General features: G+C 41.2%; 1 non-coding gene across 1 annotated transcript; it reads left to right on the top strand.

Moving 5' to 3' along the window:
• The first annotated feature begins 754 nt into the window (after positions 1-754).
• On the top strand, positions 755-871 carry LOC114007787 (U5 spliceosomal RNA). Its single transcript, XR_003549375.1, has one exon. It is a non-coding gene; the product is annotated as a U5 spliceosomal RNA (small nuclear RNA).
• Positions 872-16,570: the final 15,699 nt, after the last annotated feature.

The following is a 16,570-nucleotide window of genomic DNA, read 5'->3' as shown; positions in this document are numbered from 1 at the left end:
AGGAATGTCTCAATCAAAGTGGTGCTTTGGAAAGAATAACTGGATGGTGGGGTCCAGGGCTGAGTAACTGAGGGTGTGGTTTAAAAGGAGAGAGAATAATTATACATTATTGCATCTGACTGGGAAGGATCCAGCATAAACATCACTTCCTTTGAGATGTCACCCTTGATGCAGCCAGTAAGGATCAAGTATACCACTAAGGTGTCCTTACAATAATCTCTCATTTTATCAGGACACTTACTGCAAAGAATTGTGAATGCCTCTTTATTAGTTCTTATCATTTCTACTCATCAAGAGGGAAGATACCGAACCTTAGTATCTGTATTCCCAGTGCCAGGACTAATGCCTGGCACAGAAAAGAAAATATGAGTGGTATGAGTGAATAACCAAGTATAATGGATTGAATTGTGTCCTCCCAAGAGTGATATGTTGAAGTCGTAATCTCCAGTATTTCAGAATGTGACCTTATTTGGAAGACAGATTTATGGAGATAATCGAGTTAAAATGAAGTAATTAGGATGGCCCCTAATCAAATGTGACTGGTATAAAAAGGGAAATTTGGAGACAGACATACATTCAGGCAGAAGGTGATGTGAACATGAAACTAGCCATTTGCAAGCCAAGGAAGGAAGCCTGGAACATATCCTTCCCTCAGCGCCTCAGAAAAACCAACACTGCCAACCCTGTGACTTTGGATTTCTAGTCTCCAAAACTGTGAGACAATAAATTTCTGATGCTTAAACCACCTAGTTCGATACTCTGGTTTCTCTACAGATCATATAAATCTTTCACCTTTTACTAAAGATGTACAGGGAGAGGAACAATTCTCAGTCTTTAACCAATTATTTGAGGCCTTGGCATTACTGGGGATATTAAAAAAAAAAAAAAAAAAAAAACCACTGTTACTAAAGCCCTAAGACACATATGTACCTTCGCTCCACCTGAAGAAAAATTCAGAATCAGCCCCTTCAGGATGAAGGCCATCACCTCATGATAAAGGTGGTAATTAATATGGGAGCAGAATAATCCTCTGAGAGAAATAATATAGGAGGAGACCTGGCAAAGGGCAGCACCTCAGGGAACACCCATGTTTAGGAAACAGAGAAGCCAGGGACAAACATGAAGAAGCAGAGTCAGAAAACCATAGAATGAAACTATCTGGTAACCAGTCCAACTACCGAAAAGAAAAATAATAAATGGTAAAACAACAACAACAACAACAACAAAAAAAAAAAAAAACACCCCATGAAATTTCACAGAAGCAACCAAACAAAGAAGGCCACATACAGATACTCTAAATCTCAAAAGGTATGGCCCAGAAAAGGCTGGGGAGTAGCCACGTCCTCAGGCTACAAAAAAAGTGAATACAAACTGACTTGTTGACCCTCAAACTATAGCTCAGTGGTTCCCACCACTTCCAACAAGACTTGAGTGTTAACATCTTTCCCCCCTTCAGCAAGCTATTTTCCATATGTCCCTTGCACATGTCCTCTTTGCTGCATCCCAACTCCAAATGTCACCAGCCATTTGTTTTTACGCCTATTACATTTTTTCTGTTAACAGAAACAGGGAAACTTTAGAGGGCACTTGTTAAAAGACCACTAGTCTGATTGTAGCACCTGAGGATTTGTAGAGAGAAGAGGCAACAGCAAAAACTGGACATGTAGACTGGGGCTGAATGTTGAAGGTCTCTATGGACAAGCACATCACAGACTTTTCTCTTAGAAACTCAGCTTTCAGGTAAAAACACTGAAACAATACTAAGAGCGCAATAAAGCCCAAGCACGCAAAACAAAATCCTACAGTTTCCCTTGTGACCACTACGTACAAGATTTGCAAGAACAACACTTCCTGCCATAGGAACTCTGTGTGCCTCAGATGAAAGCGGTTCCTCTGCTTTCATAAATTAACCAAGAGTGCCAAGAGTGAGGCAGCAACAAGAACACGTTCAGCTGAGCAACCCCTCTGATGAAGGTGGAAAGGCTTTTCTCAGCAACCCAAAGTCAACCTGCAGTCCTCACTATGAGGGATTTTTGCAATTAAAAAGCCATCTTGATTAAAGTTTTAAAAATTGGCAGCCTGGGGACCAGTAGGGGGTATGGTGGTTAGAGCACTGGACTCCCACGTAGCTGACCATGGTTTGAGTCCCAGACCTGGTGGCTCGTTTTCTTACTTTCCCTTCTCTCTGTTGAGCACATGTGCCCTGTGTAGGAAATTAAAAAAAATAAATAATGGGAGCTGGCAGGTGGTGTGGTGTCTCCGTTGAGCACATGTGCCCTGTGTAGGAAATTAAAAAAAATAAATAATGGGAGCTGGCAGGTGGTGTGGTGGTTAAGGGCACTGAATTCCCACATGGCCAACTGTGATTCGAGTCCTAGACCTGGAGGCTTGCTTTCTTGCGTGCTCTCTCTTTCTCTCTCTCTCACTCTGTCCCTCTGGTCAAATTAAAATAAATAAATAAAGTTAAATAAAGTAATTCTTTTAAAAAAAAGTAATAATGGTGATAAATAAAATTAAATACATAATTCTTTAGTAAAAAATGACAGCCTGAAAAGATTAACATTTTAATGTATTACTAGAAGCAACCAAATATGTGAAATGGGTCAGTTAAAGCTCAAACAGAAGCACTGTGTCATATGGAAGAAGCAGAATCACAGATGACAATCAGTTTAGTCATCCAGCCTCAGTCATCAATCTGAAGCATTGCTCAAAAATAGAAGAGGTGTTAACAGATCCTATGAAGAGATTTGCAGGGAGTTTTCTTGAACAAAGAAAGGGAGCTGGACCAGGCCTACCACAGGCAGGGCAAATAGACACTGTAGTGTGTATTTTCTAGGGCAAGGGGGTGGAGTAAGCTGCTGCCCAAGTTATCCAGAAGAATAAGGACAGTGCCTATTTACTGAGGGCTATGAGTCAGGCACTGTACTAGGTGTCCCACTCACATTCAGTCCTCCTAGAAACCCTGTGAAAGAGGTATCATTAGCTTCATTTTATAGATGAACAAATCTGGATGCTTAGAGAAGTTAATTAAGATCACACATTTGTTAAGTCGCAGAGCAGATGCTTAGAGCTGAACAGGACACTATGCTCATCCACTATAACATATACTTCCCAGTGTGGAAGGTGGTCAAGAGGTACAATATAATGAAACGGCTCTAGTCAATCAACCAACATTTATTAACACCACTGTAGACCCTAGACAGAGGATTCAAGAGTGAACCTGACAACCACTTCACACCACCAGGATAGCTATAATTAAAAAGACAGAGAGTAACTGCTAGTAAGGATGTGGAGAAATTGGAATATTTGTATGATGCTGGCGGGATTATAAAATAGTACAGCTGCTGTAGAAAATAGTTAAACATAGTTATCATATGACCTGGCAATTCCACTCCTAGGTATATGCCCATGACAGATGGAAACATGAACCCACACAAAAACTTGTACATGAATGTTCATAACAGCATTATTTAGAATCATCAGAAGGTGGCAATGATCCAAATGTCCAACTAACAAGTCAATTATATCATACAATAAAGTAGCATATCTATACAATGAAATATTCAGCAATTAAAAGAAATGAAGTACTGATGGATGAACCTTGAAAACATGACACGAAGTTAAAGTGTCACAAAAGATCACAAAAGTGTCATTTACATGAAATTTCCATAATAGGGAATCCATAGAGAGAAATAGGCTAGAAGTTGCCCCAGCATGGAGGACTAGAGGAGAAATGAGCAATGAGTACTAATGTGTATTGGGTTTCTTTTTTTTTCTTTTTCTTTTTTTTTTGGGAGAGGTTTTTGTTATAGGGCACGTGTGCTCGCCAGACAGACAGAGACAGACAGAGAGACAGAAAGCGAGAAATCACCCCCTGGGGGGATGGCCACACTGCAATCCCTTCTCCTCCATTCTCCTCTCAGGATCTTGGGCACGCACGCACACGCACCTGGCGTGAGTTTTTTTTTTTTTTAAGCCACCGGGTCCGGGATACGAATCGCGGCCGAGAGAGTCCAGCAACATAGCCATTACGCTAACTGCTGGTCCCTGTACTGGGTTTCTTTCTGAGGTGATGAAAATATTCTAAAGTTGATTGTGATAATGGCTTTATGATTCCATGAATATGCTAAACTTTGCTGAGTTTTATACTTTAAATGGCTAAATTGTATGGTATGAGAATTAAATTCCAGGACCAGCAGTTGGCATAAAGGCGATGTTGCTGGACTCCCATCTAGTCAACCGTAGTTTGAGTTCCAGACCCAGTGGCTTAAACTCATCTAGTCAACCGTGGTTCGAGTCCCAGACCCAGTGTGTGTGCATGTGCATGCCCTGGATCCCAAAAGGAAGGAGAAGGGAATGGGAATGCAGCATGGCCATGCACTGAGGAGTGATTTCTCGCTTTCTGTCTCTCTGTCTCTCTCTTTCTGGCGAGCACTTGCACCCTATAGCAAAAACCTCTCAAAAAAATAAATAAATAAAAGAAAGAAAAAAAATCCAACAAATCTGTTATTAACATTTCTTTTTCTTTTTCCTTTTTTTTTTCTTTAATTTTGCTATAGGACATGTGCACTCACAGGAGAGAGAGCGAGAGCAAGGGCGAGAGAGAGAGAGAGAGAGAGAGGAAGTAAAAGGCACCTCCCAGGGGATGACCATGCTGTAATCCCTTCTACTCCATTCTCCCCTTAAGATTATTTGAGGCACACACAGCCAGTATAGTTTTTAAGCTGCTAGGTCCAGGACTCAAATCATGTAGTTAGCCATGTGGGATCCAGTGCCTTAACCTCTATGCCACCTGCCTGCTCAATAAAGCTGTCTTTGAAAGGTAGACTAGAGTACTTGCTCTCTGGGCATTTATAAACAAAAGTTATACTATTGGGTTGTCAGGAAAGTCATGACTCACTTTTGTGTAGAATATCATGGAAAAACACATCATGACTTTCCCAACAACCTCACAGTATATGCTCCACAATGGCAATAAGCCTACAATGCGTTAGCAAAAAAGTGGGAGTGGAATGACAGAAGTCAAGAAGTCTTCCAGAAGGAAGTAAAATCTGAGCAGACCATTCAAGAGATAAGTGAGAAACAGGCTGGTGAAAATGATATATTACCCAAGCACACCCTAAATATACCCTGGGCCTATCTAATAAGAGAAGTAATAGAATTAGTCAAACTGGTTTTGTTAATTTTACCAAACGACCTTCCCATCCAGACCTGGATATCTTTAGCTGAATTATCCAAATGCATGTTTGCTCAGTCTTATAATACAATCCATCCCGGCAGTCTCTGTTGTTTTTGTTTGTTTTTTGAGAGGTTTTTGCCATAGGGCACATGCGCTCACCAGAAAGACAGAGAGAGACACAATGCGAGAAATCACCCCCCACCCCAGGGGGAATAGCCAAGCCGCAATCCCTTCTCCTCCATTCTCTTGGGATCCTGGGCATGCACGCACACATGCTAAGCGTGAGTTTAAGCTACCGGGTCCAGGACTTGAACCACAGTCAACTACATGGGAGTCCAGCAACATAGCCATTATGACATTTGCTGGTCCCCCAGCAGTCTCTGCTAATTTTACAATAAAAAGCCAACTGCTGAGTCTGAGCTCACATTACTGGTATCTCCCTAGCCTAGCATACACAAAATTCAGTAAATAAAAGTAGATTAAATAATAGGAAGTTCAGATCTCTGAGTGGGATGGATCTCCTAACTCAGGGACAAAATTTAGAAATGTCAATCATTCGCCTTCACAGATTGAATATAGAATTGAAGTCCTTTGCATGACAAGGTCTGCCCATCTTATAAAGTAGAAACAAATAGTTACTAGGTGCCAACCTTCATGTCAACAAAAAATAATTTAAAAACTTATGTAGTAAAAAGCTTTAATAGGTTGTGACAATTATACTGAAATTAAGGAATATAATATAAAACTGAAACCAAACTATAAGGTGTTCCCCAAAGTCTCCAAAACACAGTTGGTAAAGGACTCCTCAGGGTTGGCTGGTTGGTTCATTTTTTTTAGACGTTTTTCCTATAGGGCAAGTGTGCTCACCAGAAAGAGAAAGAGACAAAAAATGAGAAATCACCTTCCAGGGTAGATGGCCATACCACAACCCCTTTTCCTCTCAAAATTTTGGGCACACATGCACATGCACCTGGTATGAGTTTTAAGTTGCTGAGTCTGGGACTCGAACCACAGTAGACTATGTGAGAGTCCAGAAATATAACCATTACACCATCTGCTGGTCCCTCCCCAGAGTTCTGTTTTTTTTTTTTTTTTTGTTAAGTTTTTTTCTTTAGGGACATTTTTTGATAAGTTTTTTGCTATAGGGCACACGTGTTTGCCAGAAAGACAGAGAGAGATGGAGAGATAGAAAGCGAGAAATCACTTCCCAGGGGGATGGCCACACCACAATCCCTTCTCCTCCAGTCTCCTCTTGGGATATTGGGCACACACGCATGTTGGGTGTGAGTTTAAGCCACTGGGTCCAGGACTCGAACTGCAGTTGATGACGTGGGAGTCCAGCGATATAGCCACTACGCCAACTGCTCGTCCCCCCAGAGGGGAATTGTGAATGAAGGTTTTAAAAGAATCATTTCTAAAGAAGTTAATAGAATTAGTCAAATGGGTTTTGTTAATTTTACCAAACAACATCATCCAGACCTGGATATCTTTAGCTGAATTACCCATAGGCATATTTGCTCAGTCTTATATATATGACCAATTTTAGATTAATGATTTAGAATTCTAGTTTATGAGCTGGTTTCCTGGATGTGGCTGGCCTAGCATTAACTTGCCAGACCCTAAGAACATACTCTTTCCCCCCAAATACCCTAAGTGACTTAAGTCCTTACAAGATCTTATTTTGCTATAGTGATAATTTGGAATAATAAATGGAAAATTCAGAACTTTGGACTCCCCCCACAACTTCATTTCCACTTTATCGCTCTTAAAATCCTGTTGTATGAAAAATATATAAAGTAGTCTGCAACTAACAGGAAACTATAAGAAAACTCCACCGGGCATATGAATTGATAGCTTTAAATTCAAGGCACATACAGAATTTTAAGTGGTGGCCTTTACAAGTAGTGGCAAGTTAATATAATGAACTGCAATCAAGACAACTATTATATTATACAATAACCAGCCTACATGACTTCCCCTAACAAATGTGATTTTTAATTGGATTAACAAATTTCTAGAATGTTTCCTCTCTAAATAACCCACATGAAAATACTTGTCATACTTTAAATACTTTTGTTCACTCCATCCTATATGGGATGATGGAATTACTGAAAAAAAAATAGCAAAATTTTAAAAACTGGATGTCTAGAACCATACAACTAGAAAAGAAACTTAAACTACCTCATAATGTCAGATAACTAAATAAGCAGATGAGTATTTTATTCTTCCTTTAGTATCACTCAGAGTGAAGCCAGACAAACTCTGGAAAATCACCTGTCTTTGCTTATTAGTTCTTTTATCGAAAAATTATAACTAAAAATGGACATCATTTTAAGAAGGTATCCTGGGACAGTCCACGGTGTTGTGGTTCAGATGGCTGGATCCCACATGATCAGCTGCACGATTTGAGTCCCAGACCCGGCAGCTTGAGAAACACATTGGGTATGTGTGTTTGCATGCTCAAAATCCTGACAGGAGGAAGAAATGGAGAAGAGAGTATGGCATGACCAAGCCCCATGGAGGGTGACTTCTCACTGTCTCTTTCCTTCTCTCTCACGAGCACCTCAAGAGCACATGTGCCCTTTGGCAAAAATTGAGAAGAAAGGGGGGAAAAAAAAGCTTCCAGGTGGATGGCACACATTTGTAATCCTAACTACTCATGAGGCTGAGGCAGAAGGACCGTGAGATCAAGGCCTGCCTTGTCTACTCAGTGAAATTCAGTCTCTAGAAACACAGAAACCGAAACAAAAATAAGCAAACCAATCAACAAATAGTCATCATGTTACAAACCTCAAATATTCATAATGGCATTTATTTAAAAAATTAAAATAGTGAAGGCCAACTGGCAGTGTGGTTAAGGTGACTGGATCCCACAGGGCCAAGAGTGTGATTTGAGCTCCAGACTTAAGCAGCCTGAAAAACATGCCACGCATGTGTGTATGCATGCCTAAAATCCCGAAAGGAAAATGGAGAAAGAATTGCAGAATGGTCATCCCCCTGGGAGGTGTTCTCTCACTTTCTCTCTCTTTTTCTCCCTCTCTCTCCAGCAAATGTACACACCTACAGCGAAACTAAAAAGAAAAAGGAAAGCGAGGAAGCAGACGACAGTGCAGCAATAAAGCTTGCAACTTTGTGAAGCTGACCCATGCTGCAGTGTTCTAGGTTCATGTTTGACCTAGATCAAGATGATCTAGGGACCAGCAGTTAGCACAATGGCTATGTCGCTGGCCTCCCACGTGGTTGACCGCGGTTCGCGTCCCGACCAGGTAGCTTAAAACTCACACCGGGCACGTGTGCGTGCGTGCGTGCCCAAGATCCTGAGAGGAGAGAGGAGAATGGAGGAGAAGGGATTGCGGCATGGCCATCCCCCCTTGGGGGTGATTTCTCGCTTTCTGTCTCTCTGTCCCTCTCTGTCTGTCTGGTGAGCACACGCGCCCTATAGCAAAAAAACTTTCAAAAAAAAAAAATGAAGATGATCTATATGGCAATGTTCTAGGTTCATGTCATGACCTCTCTAAGTACACCAGGGATGGACAAGCCCATGATCTGGAGCTGGCTGAACCAGGGGTGGATCACAGGATCAAGACCCTGTTGTGGGTGCTCGTGTGCTCTCACTCTCTCCTTGTCTCTTTCTGTCTCTCTCTTTCATGGAAGAAAGAAATAAACTTTTAAAAACTAAAATGGTGACAGCCTTTAGGTTTGCTAAAGCAGGGAACAGTAGAGCCATGTTGTAGCCCACAAGTCAGTGTAATTGTTCAGGTTAATGGAGTGAAAAGACATCTTAGGCAGACCTGAGGCAGGTCCTGCAATGGTGTTGGTTAATGCTACCTTCAATCACAAGACCAGAATCTGAGTCTGAGCTCTGCCAACTTGAGATCTGGGCAACTTTAATCTTTTTGAGTCTCTATTTCCTACCTACAATATGCGGATAAGTCAAGTCCCTTAGGAGAGTTTTGGGAGGATTAATTGCAGTTAACCTTAAGCACTATTTAGTCTAAAGGCCTTGCCTTAATAGATTGGGATCAATAAGCTAAGGTGAACTCCTGAGATTTGAGTGTTAGTCACCTGCATGCCAGCATAACCCACAACACCACAAAGTCAGTTCTGCACAAATAGGCCAAAAGACAGCATAACAGGATTTTGAAACAAGGCCAGCAATGATCATCTCAACATGTGGCTCTTGGAAAAATATGCACTGACAATGCCAAAGGAGCTTTCTTCCAGTTGTGATTGCTTAAACATTTAAGAAATTCCACCCCATAGCTTTGTGGGTAAGGGAGCTCTGGACCCACCATGGCTGGCCATGAGATTCAAATCCTAGCCCTAGAGGCTTGAAAAACACAGCAGGCATGTATGCATGCGTGCCCCAAATCCCAGCAGGATAAAGAAATGGAGGAGAAGGGACTTCAGTATGACTGCCCTCACCTCCCCAGGGGGTGTGTTTTTTTCTCTCTCTGTCTCACTCCTGGTGAGTACACACATCCTCTGGCAAAATAAAAATAAAATAAAGCAAAGAAATTAACCAATGTAGTCAAGAATTTAACACATGATTGACACACATTCATTTAAGTTACTAGAGAAATTAGATTATTCAACAAATGATGTTAAGACCAATAAGTAGCAAATTGGAAAAATAATAAATTAAAATCCATACCTTATAACCAACATAAATTTCAGATGAATCAATTTGTTTGTTTTGGCTAGAGGATACATGTGCTCACCAGAAAGAGATGGAGAGACAGAGAGAGAGGAAAAAGTACCTCCCATGGGGAATAGTCACACTATAATTCTTTCTCTATAGTCTTCCCTCCTTTCAGGACTTTTGGGCACTCACACACAACAGGGGAGTTTCTCAAGCTTCCAGGATCAGGACTTGAAACCAGCAATTGGCTATGCAGGGTCCAGCTGCCTTAAACACCAAGCCACAGAGCTGATCCAGATCAAATTTTTAAATGTAAAAATTTAAATGATAAAAATACCTGGTGGTTGGGGAAAACTGAGGGAAGGATATTTAGGATCTCTCTGTACTAATGTTGCAATTTCCTGTGACTCTACAATTATTTCAAAATAAAAGTTAAAAAAAAAATACATGCTACAACTTGAGATAACCATGACACAAAGTCAGTAAGTCATAGATGTGAAGATTATCTACCATCAAAGTATGTGCCATGTCAAAAGCCTAAGTGTGCAAAGTCAAAAGATAAATCAGACTGAAAGAAAAATACATGCATCTCATATCCCAAAAGGCTACCCTCTTATATGTAAAGATGGCCAAGAAATCCAAAAGAACTAAACCAGTAACTCATTAGAGAAGTAGCCAAAAGGTATGAACAGACAGTCCATAGAAAAGAGCATACACACAGTTGTAAAATACATGAAAATGTATAAGTTTAAATTAGACTGAAATATCATTTTTACTTATCAGATTGGCCAAGGCCATAAAATTTGTTAACACACGTTGTGGAGAAATATTGCTGGTAGAAATTCGAATTGGTACAACCTCTCTGGGAGTCATTTTGCAATACCTACTATACAATACAAGCATTCTGTATGTATACCTGTGTGAAAGATACACATACAAGACACTTTTCTGAGAGAGATTTTTGCTACAGAGTGTGTGTGTGCACCAGAGAGACAGAGACAGGGAGAAATGTAAAGAGAGAATTCATCCCCTGGGGGGACAGTCATGCCGCAATCCCTTCTCATTCAGTCTCCTCTCGGGATTTTGGGCACACACACACATGCACCCGGAGTGAGTTTTAAGCCACCAGGTCCAGGACTCAAACCGTGGTCGACTACGTGGGAGTCCAAGAACATAACCAGTACTCTATCTGGTGGTCCTACACATAAGACTTTTCACTACAACAATCTTTTTATAGCAAAGAAGTAGAAGAGATCTGAATATCACCAATATAAACCTTGTTGATAAACTGGCATAGTCATACCAAGGAATACTTTGCTGCAAAAAGAAATGGAAATTATTAAAAGGGATAAAAGAATGAAGTTGCTTTACTTATGCTGCTATGGAATAACTGCTAAAGTATATAAGGTACAGGACAAGTACTTCCATATATATGCACAGAATATATCTGGAAAGAGTAATAAGCAATTGGCCACACTAATTGCTTATCTGACTAAAGATTAAAATTAAAATAATAATTATATATTTATTAGTGGTTCGTAAACTTTATGGTCACATACAGAAGGGAGTGGACCAAGTAGTAATTATGACACATTGGTACAGGGCTTAAAACCACAGCATACTAAAAACATATTCACTAAAGAGAGAAAAAAAAATCATCACAAGCCAATCTCATCAGCACATACCTTAGATTTAGAAAAATTTGATACTGACTTCAATATACTGAAAATAAGCTGATAAAAATCATTTTATTAACCTTTATAACTCACTCTTTTCCTTCTCAGCCTAGCATAGACACTTAAAGCAGGTATTCAAATGAATGAATGACTAGCTGAATGGCTGGTATAGATGGGTAAGTGGATGGGATGAACTGATACATAATGGGTTGATGGTTAGAAGAAAGCATGGAAGTTGAAGGGTGAGATCTACCTCTGCTTCCATTTCCTTCTAACACTGGGCAAATCTAGACTCTGCTTCTCTGTGCAAGTTAAGAGGTGCTAGAATGCATAAGTGTTTAAGATCATGAGCACGATGGTGAATGACTTACACAACGATCATGACTACGTAACTTGGCAAATAATTACTATTATGGTAGAAAAAATACTGCTTCCTCTCTCCCCAACTATGCCTATGACGGTAACCCCAGAATCTGTCACTATGATACATGGCAAAAGGGACTCTACACATGTAATTAAGGTTACAGGCCTTAAAATAGAGTAAAATAGAGTATCCTGGGTTATCTTGGTAGGCAGAGCATAATCACAGGAACCCATAAGGAATGGACATGAGGAAGGACATTAAGGAGAAAAATAGAGAGGCAAGGCAGGCATTATGGGACAAAGAAATGGGTTATTACCTGTTAAAGATAATGCGTACAGTATTCTCAACTGCATTGGTGAGAAATGTATACATGTTGGAATATTCACTTTGCAAGCTAAATGACATATGTGATTGAATATATAAAAGAAATCGAAAATTTTAAAAATCTGCCCAATAAAAAAATAATAATAATAAAGAAAGAAAACTAATTCTGGCTAGAAGAAAAACAGAGGAGGTGGGGAGAGGGAGGAATGCAGGATAGGGGAAGGAGTGGAAGGGAAGCAGGTGGCAGCTGCTTCATGTCAGAGTGATTCAAAGCATGAGGATCCAATGCATTGTTGCTAGCCCTGAAGTGTAGGGACCACAATCAAAGACTGGAAAGATGACCCCAGGATTTGAGGATGGTCCCCAGCTGGCAGTCAGCAAGTCAGGCAGTCAGTTCTGCAATCACAAGAAATTGAATTTTGCCAAAAACCAGAATGACCTTGGAAAAGGATTTCTCTCTAAGCCACCCCTCATAAAATCCCAGTCAGCCAATGCCTTGATTTGGATTTTGTGAAAAATAGAACAGAGACATCAGCTGTGCCAACCTGCACTTCTGACCTGTAGAACTGTGAGATAATAACTGTAGCTTTAACTCATTAAGTTTGTGACTATTGTAATAGAAAATAATTTCTGTCTGTCTGTTTAGTGCAAGAATCACCTGTTGAGCTTGTACAGGCTGAGTGCTGTGCCTAGTGTTAGGGGTGGAAAATGGGTGCACATTCTCAAGGAGCCCACTGAACAGTTCTGTGATAGAGGTTAACACCAAGCACTATGAGAGCGCAGAGAGGACTCTGGACTTTCTCACTCTTGACTTCTCACTCTCCAATCCATTCCCCTTCTATTGGGTTGTTGGAACAGCCATGATGTATTTTTTTCTGTTTCTTGTTTGTTTGTTTTTTGTTTGTTTGTTTGTTTTCTGTAAAATAAAGCGTCATGATTTTTCCAAAGACCCGACATTATGCACTCTTCCAATGAACTGGGCCATGAACCTTACCAAAGCCAGAAACTGCAAACCATCTTTAAACTCCACTGACTCCATGAGTCTTGTGGTTTCTACTGCAGTAATGGTATTTGTTCTTGAAGTTCCTTTCTTTTTCCTCTCTTCCCTCTCTCCCCCAACCCTTTACAGCTACTTCCTGGCTCTGATTATCTCTTACCTAGGTTGCTGAAATGACTTCTCAGCTTTCCTAACCCAACAGCCAGCCACTTTCCACAGTGTCACTAGAGTAATCTTTCCAGGAATTAAGTTGATCATGCCGTGCTCCGCATGAATCCTTAAAAGACTGTACAGTAAAAATTTTAACTCCTGGGGTCTGGAATGGGGTGCAGACATAATGCAACATCTGTGAGGCTAGGCCACATGGGAGGATTCTGGGTTCACATCCAGAGATCTTACTCAATATATCCAGCAAATGTGTAACCGTGATCCAGGGCTGCCTGAGACTGCAGCATCAGGATCCTTTTTGGGAGGTGCTGACTCTGTCTCTCCCTCCCTCTCTTTATCTCTCTCACTCATGGAAGGAGTGAAAAAAAAAAAAAAAACTTAAAAAAAAATCAAACTCCTTAGTTCCCCTTAGCACCTTTCTGAGTTCTATTAAGGTAAAAACTGGCTCTGCTTGGCTTCTAACCCCAGTGCCTAGGAAGGATCAGGCACCTGGTTAATTCTAAAAGGAACCATTGAAGGAATGAACTCAGCCCCATCTGATTTCTAGCCTGACTTCTTGCATGATAGCAATTCCCTTCCACTGTCCTCAGCCTTAGCAGTCCCAAACTGCCCCACCTTTGCTCTATGTCTATACTCCAATGTCTCCTCTTGACTAAAAAGCCTTGTCCACCTGGCCAATAAGCATATCTCATCTTTTACAATCCTACCCTCCTCTAACAAGCTTCTGTTCCTCTTACAGCTCAGCCATCAGGAAACTGTTTAGTCTCTTCCGAGCCTCTGATATAAGTGGCCCCTTTATGACAGTGGCAACTAAACAGCAAACCCTCCAGGACAGTGCTCCTTGACGGCGGCCTGTGGACTGGTGCTGATGTACAAATGATTAATAACTAGTTTGGTACAAGCTAAGTCCAGAATTTAGGAATGTTTCTAGCAATCTGATATTGCCAACCAAGTATGTAGCACGTGTTAAACAAGGTATAGACCAGTTCCGGTGCTGACTGTGCATGGTGAGTCACATGTGGTACAAGCAGCACATCCACCACGTGCGTTAGGGCTGTTTATTGAGCCGGGACTGAGCAAGAACAAAGAAAATGCCCACCTGGTCCACATCTTCTTCCTTGGGAAATGTTTGCTGCCTGGCACAATGCAAGTGTTCAATAATAAGAGTGAATAAATGAATAAAGATGTGAAAGATAAGAAGGTTTTATGGAAGAAATGAGGGCAGGGCTATTTCTCAGTGAATCCTAGAATTGGGTACACAGGGGTAATAAAATGTGAATGCACTGAGGAAGGAGTAAAAATGAAAAACAGTGTGAAAAGGTGTTGCACAGGCAATAGGAAGCTTTCGAAAGACGAACCATTAAACAAAAGCTCAAGATGTAAAAGAACTCCAGCAGACAGTTCATCAGAGTGCTACCACACTCCCAACCCCAAGCTTACCCCACAAGATTTCTGTCTAGGCAGAGTCTGCAAGCCTTGGAGATAGGCAAATCAGCTATGTGCAGGATGAATATCAGGAGGTGAGTTTAAGGGCAGGAAGAACATTTAAGATAAAACCACAACTAAGATACAACCACAACCTCAGCAAGGGCAGAGATCTCATGAGGTGATGTAGAGAGATGGTAGATACAAAGTCAAGAAATATTCATGAAGCAATACAGGAAGGGCTCGGTGAGTCATTAAATAGAATAAAGGGACAGGGTAGCATGAGGAAAGTTTCTGGTTTGGTTTGGTTTGGTTTAGGTGGTTATGTGCATGGTGTTGCTACCTGATGAGATAAGGAATACAGAAAGAGAAACATGCTTAAACAGCAGGAGATGTGGCACATTCAGGTTAAGGCTGAGACAGCTTTTCTTTTTTTTCCTAAGAGAGATTTTTGCTACAGGACATGTGCATTCGCCAGAGAGAGAGAAAACAAGAAATCATCCCCTGGGGGTGTCCATGGGGTAGCCCCAAGATGGTCATGCCACAATCCCTTTTCCTCCATTTTCCTCAGGATTTGGGGCACACATGCACATGCACCCAAGATAGCTTTTGAAAGCCTTCACATCTATACAGTGATTATAAGCATAGCAATGGGTCAGACCTTGACCTGGTGATTAAGGCAACTGGATCCCACATGGCCAACCACATGATTCAAGTCTCAAAGCCAATGGCTTGAAAACATGCTGTGTGTGTGTGCACATGCATGCCCCAAATCCCAATTGACAGGAGAGATGGAGAAGAAGGAATTGTGGCATAAGCTTTCCCTCTGGGGGAGGGGGCTTTCTTATTCTTTCTCTCTCTACCTCTATCTCCATCTTTCTCTCTCAGGCAATTGCACAAGCCACTTGGCCCAAAACCAACCAACCAAACAAGCAAACAACACACACACAGTAGTGAGTGACTGAGACAAATAGTTGTCTAAGGATAAACTCTTGGAGAATACCATTGTTTAGTGTGTGGGCTGAGGGAGGGAATCTCACAAAGAAGAAACAAAAAAGGAGAGTTAAAAAGACACGAGGGTGCTGGTTCCATGGCATGATGGTTAAGGAAGCAGGAGCCAAATGGCCGCCCATGTGTTTTGAATCTCACATGGTTCGAATTCTGAACCTGGCTTTAGAAATAGGCTAGGAACACGTGTATATATATGCCCAAAATCCCTAAAGGAGGGAGAGATGCAGGAGAAGGGATTGTAGTGTAATCATCCCCCATGGGGGTGCATTCCCCCATCTCCTTTGTCTGGCTAATATACATGTTCTCTAGCCAAAAAAAAAAAAAAAAAAAAGTGAAGGAACCAGCCCCACAGCATAGAGGTTAAGTGCTCTGCACAGAAAGCCAGATCCCACATGGCCGACTGTGGTTCAATTCCAGGATCCAGTGGCTTGAAAAACATGCTAGGCTCTTACATGTACAGGCCCCAAATCCTAAGTCCTGAGGAAAATTAAGCACAGTGACGAGGCAGACTCCAAAATGTAAAAGCAGGTTACAGAAGGCACCATGAAGACCTCTTCAGAGAGGCCTGTTTGTGAAGCCTCCAAGAGAGGAAGGAGATGTAAAAGCAAGCTTTATCGTTCTTAAGGTGGAAACACCAAGTGTATTTCTATGGTAAGAGAAAGAAAAAACAGAAATAAACAACCAATGAAGATCTGGAGGAGAAAGTGGGAGGGGATAGAAGCAAGTGCTACAAGGGTGAAAGTGCCTCCTGAAAGAAGGAAGAAGGGAAAGAAGGTGTGGTGAA

Source organism: Tupaia chinensis, unplaced genomic scaffold (assembly GCF_000334495.1).
Source record: "Tupaia chinensis unplaced genomic scaffold, TupChi_1.0 Scaffold000232_3, whole genome shotgun sequence".
Classification (NCBI taxonomy): Eukaryota; Metazoa; Chordata; class Mammalia; order Scandentia; family Tupaiidae; genus Tupaia; species Tupaia belangeri.
The sequence above is the reverse complement of the archived record's forward strand: the minus strand, read 5'-3'. Positions and strand labels throughout refer to the sequence as shown.